Source organism: Ictalurus punctatus, chromosome 7 (genome assembly GCF_001660625.3).
Source record: "Ictalurus punctatus breed USDA103 chromosome 7, Coco_2.0, whole genome shotgun sequence".
NCBI classification, from domain to species: Eukaryota; Metazoa; Chordata; class Actinopteri; order Siluriformes; family Ictaluridae; genus Ictalurus; species Ictalurus punctatus.
The window spans coordinates 31,707,961-31,722,328 of record NC_030422.2 but is presented as its reverse complement, the minus strand read 5'-3'; the positions used below and the strand labels follow the sequence as shown (position 1 = coordinate 31,722,328).

The 14,368-nt window shown below is 38.1% G+C and overlaps 1 long non-coding RNA gene across 1 annotated transcript; it reads left to right on the top strand.

The window, feature by feature from the left end:
- The first annotated feature begins 2,288 nt into the window (after positions 1-2,288).
- Positions 2,289-5,199, top strand: LOC108261307 (uncharacterized). The gene is made up of 6 exons (XR_008396737.1): positions 2,289-2,682; positions 2,846-2,891; positions 3,010-3,084; positions 3,514-3,597; positions 4,470-4,525; positions 4,917-5,199. It is a non-coding gene; the product is annotated as an uncharacterized LOC108261307 (long non-coding RNA).
- The last annotated feature ends 9,169 nt before the right edge of the window (positions 5,200-14,368 follow it).

Below are 14,368 nucleotides of genomic sequence, written 5' to 3'. Positions count from 1 at the left end.
TGTGCAATTAGACATTCATGAAAATCTTCTTACTGTGTATTAAATGAATGTAGATAAAATGTTTTGTATTTCCTGTGTAACAGAGAGACCAGGGGCAGTACTGAGTGTATCTCCACAGAGCTGGCTGACTGAAGGAGACTCAGTGACTCTAAGCTGTGAGATTACAGACTCCTCTACAGACTGGACATTCAGCTGGTACACAGCTGTTCCCTACAGAGACGGCTTAACTCAAATAAAAGATAATCATGGTTATATCATGTATGTGGAGCTCCTCTCAGACAGCAGCAGAGGATCTGGAGGCAAATACACTCTCAGTCCTGCTGCTCTTAATCACACAGGAGTTTATATGTGCAGAGGAGAGAGAGGAGAACCAGCCTTTCACACACAGTACAGCAATCCACAGCCACTATGGATCACTGGTGAGGAAAATAACAGTGGGTTTAGGTTAAATAGTGGAGATGTGGATGTGTGAATGTAAGAAGAGGTTCATGCAACATGTATTTATTAATTAGAAAAGTGTTGAGTTTTCCTGGGATTGATGATCAGAGAGACTGGAGGCGATTCACCTTAAACACAGAAGAGAGCCATGTAAATAAGAATAACTGTGTTCTTCTGTGTCTTTGCTGATTTTTGTGCCTTTGCAGCAGCTGAAGCTGAAACTTTCCATAAGCAAAACACTAAAGCCAAACAAATTAAAAAACGACGGTCAAGCAAAACAGCAGCGTCACATGTAGTGTCTTCGGCTAGGGATTTGTCTTAGAGAAGATTTAGACTCAACTCCCCACTCTCACCTTAACACAAAGATCAGAGAGTCAAACTAAATCTACCAAGTCCCAAAGTGAAAAAGGGAGAAGTGCACTTACCATTGGGTTGAACAAACACCAGACACGAGGTTGTATGATTACTCACAGGTAACGCGGCTCAATATACATACACATATACATCCATATACATACACACATACATCCACATACATACACATATACATCCATATACATATACATATACATCCATATACATACACATATACATCCACATACATATATATACATCCATATCCATATACATATACATATCATTCACCCACCGGATAATGTTGCAATCACTGAACGCCCTCTCCGCCTCCAACTCACCACAATGCATGCGCCTCCAGCTCCGCCCTAAAACTATATATATATATATATATATATATAAATTATATTAGTCTTGAGATGTTCACCTCATTACACCGTGAGCAGAGCCATTTCTGAAAACAGAAATTCCAGGGAGTGAGGAACTCCGAATCACAAAGACACATATGCGCTTGCCAAAATAAAGGTTCTTAAATAACAGGGTAGCTCCCACCTCATTGGTCTGCCAAAGCCATCCCCCAAGCAGGGCCAATGGGATAGTTAAATCACTTATACTGCCACACTCTCATGAAAAAAAAAACATCATGTGCAATTCATAAAAATCTTCTTACTGTGTAGTAAATAAATATAGATAAAATGTTTTGTATTTCCTGTGTAACAGAGAGACCAGGGGCAGTACTGAGTGTATCTCCACAGAGCTGGCTATTCTCTTTTAAATAACACAGTTTATATGCACAGTGTTTAAATGTAATTCAGGTCTCTTTCTGTCTTTGTCTCAGGTTCTAGAGCCAGTGGTGGAACAGTAGGAGTGGCTGTGGCTTTGGGATTTTTGTTCATCGCTTTACTGATTTTAATGATCCTGCTGTGGTCCTACAAAAGAAAAAAAGATCTGATAACAGCTTCACCTATTTTAAGTAGAACATAATCAGAATTTCTAAAGAATAACGCTAATTTTGATCTATCACATAATTGTGGAAAAATAACTAAAGGTTACTGATTACAGTGTAAGAAACAGTTTAAATACAATGTAGATTATAAAATAAATAAAAAGGTACTTGCACATACTAAATATAGAATACTATCTGTAATGTGGTAAATATGACATATTAATATTATTCATTATTATTATTATTATTATTATTATAAACCCACAACCTGTTGTAAAGTCACATTTACAGCTAAATAACACAATTTCATAAAATACGGTAGAAGAGCTGATGAGGGTTAAGAAAATTCACTGTGATGAGAATATATGTAAATTCTTTTAAATAAAAATACCATACAAAACGTGCTACTAGCCTTAATCTTAATTGTAAGTTGTTGTTGTTGTTGTTGTTGTTGTTGTTGTTGTTGTTGTTGTTGTTTTTTGTTTTTTTGTTTTTAGTTTCAGTTAACTTCTTATTCTTAAATTCTTAAATTATTTCAGTTAACTTCTTAAATTAAATTCTTAAATTATTTTGGGTGGGAATTACACTGAACCTGGTTTATTAATGAACTCTGCATTTTTATCATGTTATTAAGTTGTAAATATGTCTTTATTACAGGTTGTGCAGTTCAGACATGTAGTTACACTCATCTACCTGCATATTGTTATTAGAATTATATCATAATTAATATTTGTATCTATTCCTACTGTACAATTGATCTTCTGTAGTCACGCTGTTTATTACACTGTAATCAGTGCTGTGTAAAATAAAGTGTTTCTGTTACCATTTACACCCTGTTCAGATGTAGAATCTGTCTCCCTCTATAGAAAATCAGACATCAGAGCAGAATCAGATCCGGTCAGGAGCTGAAGACTCTCAGTCAGGACACACACCACTTCAGGCTGGTCAGACACTCTGTCAATCACTGTTTATTTCTACATTTATTAATCATCTCTGTAATAAATATAATTCAGTAAATTCATTTGATTTGTTTGAAATCTGTTATGTTTTGTAATCTACAGTCACATTTACAACAAGTTCAGTTCATCTTCATTCTGTTTTCTGTAGGAAAATGTTTATGCCGCTGTGGATCAGACAGATACGAGTGGAACAGGTAGCTTTATTTCATTTCAGACGTTTCCTCTCGCATTAGGAGAATTAATTATAGATTAACTCTATACAGTAAAGTACAGAAGTGTCTTGTAGTGATTAACACACTGCACTGTGTTCAGGTGAAGCTGCAGCTGAGAGCAGAGAAGTCACTTACGCACAGGTCACGAAGAAAAAGAAGACAAACAGGAACAATGGTAGAGTATTTTTAATGCTACAGCATTTCATGGATTTATTAAAAACAAAATCATCAAATAACTCTTGAAGTCTTCAGAACATTCAATCATTTAATACATAAACATCCAAGCATCTGAGGTCATGACCTACAATTTTCCTCCAGATCAGACGAGTCAGTTCCATCACAGGCTCCATTAAAAAGCAGGCATGTGTTCTACATAGCACTAATCACAAAGTTATCACACAGTGAAAAGATGCCACATGCTGAATGATAAAGGAAGCTAAATGAAGTAAACTATAGAGATTAAAGATCTACTCTAAAAAACAGCTAAGGTTCAGTGTGGTTTTGGCAGGAGACTGATAATGACTTATGTTTATGTGTGTGAGTTATGATTGATGTATTACACGGCTAAAGATCATTGGGATGGTTTTGTTCTCTGCTGCTGCAGGTGCTGATGCTGAACCCTGGGTTACCGATGTGACTTATGCTGAGATTGAACTAAAACCAATGATAAAAACAAAGAGAATGAAAGGTAGAGCAAAATGAAGACATTTTATTTCGTGTCATAGATCACCTGATTCTACTCTTGTTCTATGTAATGAATAAAACACTCTGCTGTGCTGTTATAGGAAAATAATCAGTGACAGTGTGGTGTGATGAAGCAGAGTTACTGTTTCAGAGTTCCTACCCTAAAGGTGATGATTTTCCTGTTACAGCACATCCCAAAGTGTTTTACCACAGCAACGTCCCTATTTAATTCATTAAAGAATGACACGTCAGACTTTTCATCCATTTATTGTTGTGGGACATCTGCAGAAATTGTGTAACAGCACGTATAAACTGCCGTTCCTTTACCAGCTTTTCTTTTTTTCTCTTAAACTGAATAATAATAATAATAATAATAATAATAATAATAATAATAATAATAATAATAATAATAATAATAAAAACATCTGTTATGTTAAAAGCATAAAGTCCTCTGTCTTGAAGACTTTCAGAAAATGTCAGAAAATTTCCTGATTGTTACACAGTGCTGACACTGGAGACTCCCTGGTGACACTGGTGACTCACTGGTGAATGTTAAACTTCTTACAGGAAAGTCCATATTAGAAATTACATGGTGGTGCGTTTTGTTAAGTCTGTTTATGTAATCTGTTACTATAGAAATGATAACGTATTAGAATAAAGGCATTAATATAAACCAGAGATTTTAAGTTGCACTACTGTCAGAGCTGCTGTTATTGAAAATTAATCAATGCCTTCTGACCAATCAGAATCCAGAATTCAACACTGCTGTGGTCTAATGTATTTTAAATGTGTATGATTTAATATCCAGATCATTTTCTATTTAGATGAGCTGTAATGTTCCAGGAAATTAATTCAGGATATCTTTATTCCAACTAGAAAATGCCAGTGTGTGTGATGATACTGTCTACTCAGAGCTGAAGCACAGCATGGGGGTAAGACTCATGACATTTACAGTATAAAGCTTAAAAGACAGACCAAACACCATGAATTAATAAATATATTTAAAGGAGTATTGGGTAGAATTTGTCATCTAGCAGTTACAGTATCCATGTACACAAAACCCCGCCTCACAGAATCTGAAAGAGTTCATCCATGTTAGTTTGGTAGCTGTCTAGATAACTTTCCGTCATCTCATTCTACTTGGACAGTTATGACATAGTTAACTATGAACATGCAAAATACTGACACGCCAAATAACGTACTGATTTCTTGCTGCGGTCACTGATTCAGAAAGTTAACTAGTTTGTAATATCATTGATGGCAATATTAGGAGAAATGTATTTATAAACGTATTTATTACAATCTCTTTCTTTCTCTCTGCAGTGAGACATGTATCTGTGTACAGTGATGAAGCTACAGTTATCACACAGACAGCTGGAAAACTGGGATTTGTGTTTGTCTTCTGTTTTTCCTAAAATGCTCAGAAAGTAGAATCTGCTCATCTACTTCCTGAATACAGGAACATTGCTTATTATTTTTTTTCTTTTACTGCTTTTCTATTTCTACTCATTCTGTTCAACGTGCACAAATACAATTAATTTAATATACATGTGGCTCATTTGCGCATTAATAATAATAATAATAATAATAATAATAATACAGTTAATTTTTATTTACGTACTTTCAAATGGATACATTTAAAAGTAAAAGAAAAATAAAATATGTATTTTATACAAAAAAAAAACATTTGTATAAAATGATTATTATTATTTTTTTTCCAATTTAAAGCATTATTTAAGGTGAAACACGACACTGTAAAATACTTATTTTTCTGTTCCTCATATACTAATCCCATTGAGCGTACATTGATAATTAATTTAATACACATGTGGCTCATTACATTTATCTTTCTTTTAATCATAAATTTACACGTCAGTGCTTTTGGTTGGTTTTTGGTTCGATACGAACACTTGGTATCTGGTACTGCACATACCAAAGAAGAAGAAACCTGAGTGAAGTGTGTAAGGCTTGTCACCGTTTTCTTACACAAAGTAAGTTATTCTTGTTCATGTAAAAAACTTCACGGAGGAAATAATTAATTAAGTTGAAAGTAAAGTTGGGTCGGATGAATATTTCTATTTTTGGTTTTGTAAAATGCTGTCCTGGAGCACTGCTGCCACACACACACACACACACACCTTTTTAAATACATGTTGCTTTAGATTTTTTTTTCTCTTTAGATCTTGTATTTTTATAAACATTTTTATATTGTTCACATTTACACCTTTACAAATGACCTGATGCTTTGTAAGTCGTCTCACCGCGTTCATAAATGTCACCTGAAATGACTTTGTGGTTTAAACAGTGTTTGTATAATAAAAGGTTTAATGCATGCATGAGGTACGAGACAGAAAGGATGCTTACCTTAGAGAACTCGTTTTGTAATTCAGCAATGTTTAGATAAAATATAAATAAAAATTTACAAGTCTGAATGAAATGTGAGTTATCCATGCCATTAAAACAAATAAAACTTTCCTTATTACATATGTATTTATGTCTTTCCATTCTTTGTGGTGTTTATTTTAGACAGGCCAGACAGTGAGGTTGATAGCAGTCAGGCAGGGCAGCAGCTTTCAGCAGGTTGTCCACATTTATAGCCAGACTACTGTAAATGTGTTTATATTGTATTGTAATTCACAGTTCAAACAAACAGCTGCCTGAGAAACATCTGCATTAAATATACATTTGTGCTGAAAGGCTTTTAACAGAGTAATAACCACAACACTGACAGTAACCAGTAACAGAACAAGAAGCAGGCCCATGGATTTAATTTAACACTAAAGCTCGCACTTTGAAGTTCCATACAACTTTATCAACCTACACTAATCTATACCATATACATTTTTATTCTCACTCAAGAACAGAGGTTTAATCATTCTGACTTCATTCATCTTTAGTAAGAGGGTTATACTGGTCAAAGTCATGATGGATAAAGAGCCTACCCTGGAAACACTGGTCAAAGTGGGTGTAATTAGGACTGATTTTATAAGAGTCAGGATTCTGTCTCACATTTCCTGCGTCCCCAGTTCGATCCTGAGCTCAGATTACTATCTCTGTGGATTTTCTCATCATCACCTCATATTCACTTAGGTTTCCTCCAGTCACATACCACTAGAGGGCAATAAAGACATGTTTTAATGCTTTCAAATGCTTCCGTTCCTTTCTCCTTCTGTTCATTAGCAAATGGGTGGCTGTGGATAAGGTGGTAGAGTGGGTTGTCCACTAATCATAGGGTTGGTGGTTCGATTCCCAGCCCGCATGACTCCATATGCCAAAGTGTCCTTGGGCAAGACACTGAACTCCAAGTTGCTCCCGATGGCAAGTTAGTGCCTTGCATGGCAGCTCTGCTACCATTGGTGTGTGTGAATGGGTGAATGAGACACACTGTAAAGCGCTTTGGATAAAAGAGCTATATAAGTGCAGACCAAAGCAAATACAACTTAAACACAATAGCTAGCTAACCAAGGGTGCAAAATGGAATTAACTATTAACCGCTTACCTTAATCTGGAATATACCATTAATATACAATTCAGATACACAGTCACTCATGCATTTCAGTACCTAAACAATGTTCAAATTGACAACACTAACACTACTGTTCATTACCGGATATGACGACATGTGCAGAAAGTCACTGTACCTACCTGGAAATAATAATGTCAATAAAATTAGCATTAACATTTAATATAAAGAACACCTTCATTTTCATCTCACATCACAAAAGGAAAAAAAATTATTTCATTAAATCACTTGATGTTTAACAAAATGCATGGGCATAGGAGATATTATACATGGGGAGGACATGTCCCTACCACACTTCAAATTCTACGTTTTGTCCCCCCACTATTTCCTAATCTCAAATTTTATTTCTCTTTGCCTGCCTGTCTCCGAGGATTTCTGAGTTGAACAGTCTCCAAAATAATCCATTCTGCAACTTTTAGAAACATATTTCATTTTTTTAAAATTAACTTTTACTATAATAAGTGCATTATTATACATATATTTCTTTTTAAAGAACTTTTACTATAATAAGTGCAGGGGTCAGACTCCAGTATCTAGGGCTCTCTGGACCGTTTACCTGTTGTCAAGCTTGACGAGAGCAACGCGTCTGTCACTGCAAGATAACAAGCAAAACCTCTATTTTCAGAGAGGTGTCTTCTCTTACACAATGAAAGTGGAATGGATTCATTAGGAGATGACGCGAATATTCCGTGACCATCAGTGGAAAAAATCTCGAGTCCTGAGGTGAAGGCGGTTACGACACAGCATTCAGACTCTCTTGAGCACATGAACATACAGATGAAAGATTCACCACTTTGTATTTGAGGTAGGATATCGTAGCTATTTCAGCCCATGCTGATGGTTTGCTGGTTTTGATCGACTGTACAGACTAAACAAAGGTTGCTCTAACTCTGAACACACTTAAGGAATGATTCTCGAATTGCTAGTCTGAGCAAGTCTATTAACAGAACGAACATTAACTGGATAAACAAACGCGCAATAATTATCACCGTATTCACCTTTTATTTTCTTCATCGCTTCCGGGTTTATTTAGGGTGCCCTCGTGCTCGGATTGGGTCTTCGCGTGATGACGTAACGAGGACTGATGATGATTGATGTGGTGGACAACCAATAGCAAGAACCTGAGAGTTTGTATAGCAGTGAAAGTGAAACTCACCAAACAAGATATACACGATCGAGTCGTAACGTCGTAAATCAATGCGATTGGTCATTAGAATAAAAAAGTCATGAAAAGTCATTAGAAATGAGCATTTAAGTGCTTTATTTTATTTTATTTTTTAAAGTATTTTGGGGGGAGCATTCCCCTCCCTTCCCTATCATTTCATCGCTCCTACGCCCCTGGTTAAATATCATCTACACAGCACACTGCATTTTTAACTCTATAATGGGAAAAGTCTCTGGTTACCAAGTTAGATGTCATTTTAAAAGATTAAAAGTTGAATGTGATGATCCATGACTATTATTTACTAATGATTCACTGCATTAGCAACACTGCTAAAGTCTCTAACACAAGCTAATACTGAACCATTAACATCACAGTGCAGGTGGAAGATAACTACATTAGACTGCACGGCAAGAAAAGTAAACAAATGACGCTATTAGTAAACACTGCAGTGCTCTAAATATTTAAATCTATTATACAACAAATCGCCTGATATATTTCAGGTTTTATAAAATATTACAGGGATTTTTAAGGAAATTTCTTAGGGAACTCTCACATTTCTCCTTTTAAAAAAAAGAAGAAAAAAAACCTACACAAGAGTGAGCAAAACGTGTAAAACTATCATCCAATCAAGTTCTGAACTGCGGTGCTGACTTCAACATCCAAATCCTAACTCGCCTCAAAGTGAATGTTCGCTGCTTTGACCTTTTGATTGTGACCACAGAGTCTGAGTCCTGAGACGAGGAAATGAAATGACCACAGGTACGTTAGCGTTCATCACTATTTAACGTTAATACTGCTGAAAATGTCTGATTGAGTTTGTGATATTTTGGCAGGGAGTTCTCGAAAATGTATTCATTGGAAAACAGTAACTCAGCGATTGATGGTAAATGATCACTGAATCATTCATTAAAACACTGAGTCATTCATGACTAAAACATGTCTTATTATCTTAACATGAGCATGCCTACACATCTACTGAAAGACTTCAGAAACATGCAGCATGTTTTTCCCTCTCAAAACAGATCTAACATTTTTTTATATTAACTTTGTAAAATACATAAGTGGCCATGGTGGCTTAGTGTTTAGCACGTTTGCCTCGCACCTACAGGGTTGGGGGTTCAATTCCCACCAGGTTCTCTGGTTTCCTCCCCTTACGTCCAGGGTGTCCCCTGCCTCGTCCCCCTGGAGCTCCAGGCTCCCTGCAACCCTGTGCAGGATCAGTGTTGCAGAAAATGGAAGGATGGATGTAGACTTCATAACCTGCAGAAACAAACCCTTCTCATTAGTCCTGTACTCACACAGAGCAGTGACAGTGTTAGAGGCCTGAGAGCAGAGACCAGTTCACGCATGTGGTTTATTTTCTATTTTAATGTAGTGCTGCAAATTCAGCTGTGAACAGGTGGAGGAGGTGTGAAAGTGGATGTGTGAAACAAATAAGAAACTTTTAGCTGTTGATATGGTGGCAAATTTAACTCCAGCTCAAACCAGTCCATTATCCTCTGACCTCTCTCATCAAGGCATTTCTTTGTCTTTGTTTGTTTAATCTATAGTGCATGCGTTTGTTTGTTTGTTTGTGTGTGTGTGTGTATGTGTGCGTGTGTGTGTGTGTGTGTGTGTGTGTGTGTGTGTGTGTGTGAAAGTCCAAGGAGATTTCAGAAATTTCAGAAATGTTACTGCATGAGTTAAGGAACTATGCTGCTGTCACATGACTGGCTGATTGGAAAAGTGCATGAATGAGCAGGTGTGCAGGTGTTCCTAATAAAGTGGACATTATAGGTTCTATGTGCAAAACTTAAAAATATGGGAACAGGAGCTGCAACATCTATCAACTAAAGTGCAGAAGTGACACATGCACACATTCTCTCTCTCTCTCTCTCTCTCTCTCTCTCTCTCTCTCTCTCTCTCTGTAAGATCACAGGAAGTGCGAAGACTTTACCACACACCACTGCTCTGTCAGTCAGTCAGTCATTAGAGAGACAGGATGGAGTTCAGTCCACTCGCTGTGATGCTCTGTGAGTAAATGTTCTCTTTGTGTCTTCATTAGAGTGAGTGGTGGGGTATAAAGTTGTTCATCTGCAGTCTGAATGTCCTGAGTGATGAGTTTATTGTGTGATTAGGACATTGTGTGTACTTCAGCATGACTGCTCAGGTGGATCAGTGTATCCATATCTGTTATGAGAAGGGTTTAGTTTGATGTGTAACTACTCTCAGTAACTATGATAGTTCAACAGGTAAGAGTACAAGTAGAGCAAGTTTAAAACACAGGGTTTAAATAATCTAATGAGTGTAAACGAGTCTGTATTGTTGGAATCTGTAGCTGATCTTCTGTGTCCTGCTGTCATCTGCTGCTCAGTGACAACCTCTCATGATCATTTGATCTGCTAAAAGCAAATGACTGGATGGTGTTTGTACTTTCTCCAATGGAAGTCAGGGTTGTGAATAACTGAAATGTCTTTAGCTTCTGTGGTGAGACTCTGGCAAATTTACGCGGTTACACAAGCTGTACACTCACTACTTTACATTGTAGCAAAGTGTTTCTTTGCTACAAACAAATTTCTTCAGTGTTGTCACATGAAAAGATATAATCAAATATTTACAAAAATGTGAGGGGTCTACACACTTTTCTGATATACTGTATTTTAATATGATGATAAATCAAATGCACATTTAAAAAACGAGCAACAACAAAAAAAAACAGCCTGTAGGGTTTTGTATGGGGTCTGGCCATTGAACACCCCCCCCACCCCCCGATAATCACCAATTATTATTTTCCTATCTGTGTTAATAATAAGTGCAATAATTGTGCAGAACCCAACACTTCTCATTAGTCCTGTACTCACACAGAGCAGTGACAGTGTTAGAGGCCTGAGAGCAGAAACCAGTTCACGCATGTGGTTTATTTTCTATTTTAATGTAGTGTTGCAAATTCAGCTGTGAAGAAGTGCAGGAGGTGTGAAAGTGGATGTGTGAAACAAATAAGAAACTTTTAGCTGTTGATATGGTGGATAAATTTAACTCCAGCTCGAACCAGGCCATTCACCTCTGACCTCTCTCATCATCAAGGCTTTTATTTGTCTTTGTTTTTTTAATCTATAGTGTGTGTGTGTGTGTGTGTGTGTGTGTGTGTGTGTGTGTGTGAGAGTGTGAAAATCCCAGGGGAGTTCAGAAATTTCAGAGTTACTGCATGAGTTAAAGAATTATGCTGCTGTCACATGATTGGCTGATTGGAAAAGTGCATGAATGAGCAGGTGTACAGGTGTTCCATATAAACTGGACAGTCAGACCATAATGCACATTTAAATATTTTGCCTTTTTACAGCACTGTTTATTATTCACCCATTCACACACACACACAGTAGCAGAGCTGCCATGCAAGGCACTAAGTTGCCCTCGGGAGCAACTTGCAGTTCGGTGTCTTGCCCAAGGACACTTCGGCATGGGTAGTCATGTGGGCTGGGAATTGATCCACCAACCCTACGGTTAGTGGACAACCCACTCTACTACCTGAGCCACAGCCGCCCCAGGAAGGGGATGTTAAAGGGAATGCTTTTGTGTGTGTTAGAGAGAAAGAGGACGTAGTCTGACTGTTAGAACACAGGAAGTGCTGAACCCCCCCCAAGAGTAAGGCTTATGCAGACCTTGGATGGTCATGACGTCAGTTTCAGGCATGAGCATAACTTAGTTTATATCCCACAGGATATAATTCAATCTATAAAAACCTGTCAATTCAGAGAATTCAGAACTGTTTATTTCATTTACTTACTTGTTTGTTTGTTTGTTTTGCTGCTGTTCAATTTGTGAAATATTTGTGGAATCACTACTAATCCCCACCTTTGGATGTCTAAGGGAATATCTTTTTAATCTCCGAGATGAGATCAGTATGACCCCTATGTCCACTTTTGTGTGTGTTAGAGAGAAAGAGAACGTAATCTGACTGTAAGATCACAGGAAGTGCTGAAGCCCTCCCTAAGACTAAGGTATATGCAGACCTTGGATGGCCGTGTCGTCAGTGACTACGTTTACATGGACAGCATTAATCTAATTATTGACCTTGATCTGAGTAAGATAATAATGTGATTAAGGTGTTTACATGAGTCGCTTTTAGAATACTCCAGTCATGTTCTCGTTTTACATGTTATAGATCATAATTAGATTAACAGCACACGTCATTACGTCACCGTGCCACGCCGTCCGACGCCCCTAAAGAATTTCACGTATCAACATAAAGTTCGTCTTTGTTATGGAACCGTATACAGTTTTGGGTGTTTTTATTTAATTTTTTACAAACGCTTTAAGTGCAGTTAATTATTTGTCATGCTGTACATGCAAACAGACAACTGCTTGAAGCCAATGGGTGTGTCCCAAATCGCGTAGTTAATGTCTATATAGTAGCCGAGATACATGTATTTTTCCCCACTACAGGCCTATAGTAGGAAAGTATGCGATTTGGGACGCAGCTGAACTTTGTTGTTCTCCGTAAAACAGTTGCGCTGTCGCGTGTGATCGTGTCCTGTCGCAAAATGCAGTGAAAACTCCCACATGACGCTCATAATGTGATTAAGGTGTTTACATGTCACTACTACACGTCCATAATGCGACTAAAACAGGATTACTCCACCTGTCTTAATTAGATTATTGCTTACTTCGATTATGACCTTAATTAGATTATGGTAAGTAAAAATTGAAAAATTGCTGTTTACATGGTAGTTTCTTAATTAGAGTATGGTCTTAATCGGATTAAGAGTGGATTATCGTTGTCCAAGTAAACGCAGCTAGTTTCAGGCATGAGCATAACTTGGTTTGTTGTGACGTCAACTTCAGATGTAAGGAGAACTTGGTTGGCTGTGTCGTCAATCTCAAGCAAGAGCATAACTTGCTTGGCCATCTCAGCAGACTCAGACATGAGCAAAACTTGGTTGTATGTGTCAGCGAATTTTGACTGAACTTGGAGTGGGAGGTCGCCTCAGACTGGAACCTGACTTTATGCTGGAGCTCTGGAAGTGAGACACCCTCATGGGTCTCATGCTAGAGCTCTGGAAAGGAGGTTGACACGTTGACCACCAACTGGGGCTCTGGAGCTGAGGTCGCCACATTGATCTCCAGCTGGAGCTTGGCACGTGAGACCACCTCGTGGGTCTCAGGTTGGAGCTCTGGAGCTGAGGTCATCACGTTGACATCCAGCTGGAGCTCGGCAGGTGAAACCACCTCGTGGGTCTCAGGTTGGAGCTCTGGAGATGAAGTCGCCTCATTGACCTCCAGCTGGAGCTCTGCTCTTGCTGTCTTGTTGAGCTGTTTGTGGGCATGCCAGCTGCCCTTGAAACATTCCTGAGAGCTGAAATATGATCCAGGTATCCCAAGATTACTGCGTGTAGTACACTGTAGGGTGGCTTCTTTCTGGCAACCCTCGGTATTGGTGCTGGAGTTGAACTGTATAGGCAGCCTTGGTGATCCACTCATAAAAGGTGTGGAAAGGCAAATCAGGCTTGCTCGTCACACTGACTCCTCTCAAAAGTTGATCCAGGTTGTAGCTCTGCCCTGGATGCCCATAAATAGTTCCGCAAACTGAATTACATTGTTCAGGGCACTTGATCTGTACTGGCCAGACATTCCTATGTACACTGGCATGAAGCTCTCCTCGCTCTCCTGCTGCATCCGTAGTGGGTGAAGTATTCTGTCTTGTAGGGAGGTTGAGGATGGATGCAATTGCAGATAAGAGTTTTATTATAGGATATGAAGGAAGACAAATCCAAATCATGAAACAATAGCATGAAACAGGCTCGATTGAGAACAGAATCAAATAATGAGAACTAGAACAAGATCAAAAACAATGAAACATAAAGCTAGGAATAAAGAGTTGATGCACGACAGAGACCATGGCAATTGAGTGTACAACTTTGCAAAGTCATTGTGTTGAAATTGTGTAGTGAGTGTGTGTAAGATTGGTAACAAGTGTGTGTGATTAGAACTCCGGAGAAGGTGAACGTGTGCGTGTGAGGGAAGTGTAGTCCTCTTTGGCCATGTTTGTAGTTGGTGCATCCTGGGAAATGAAGTCACTGGTTGCTGTGATATGACATCTGTGCACAGAAA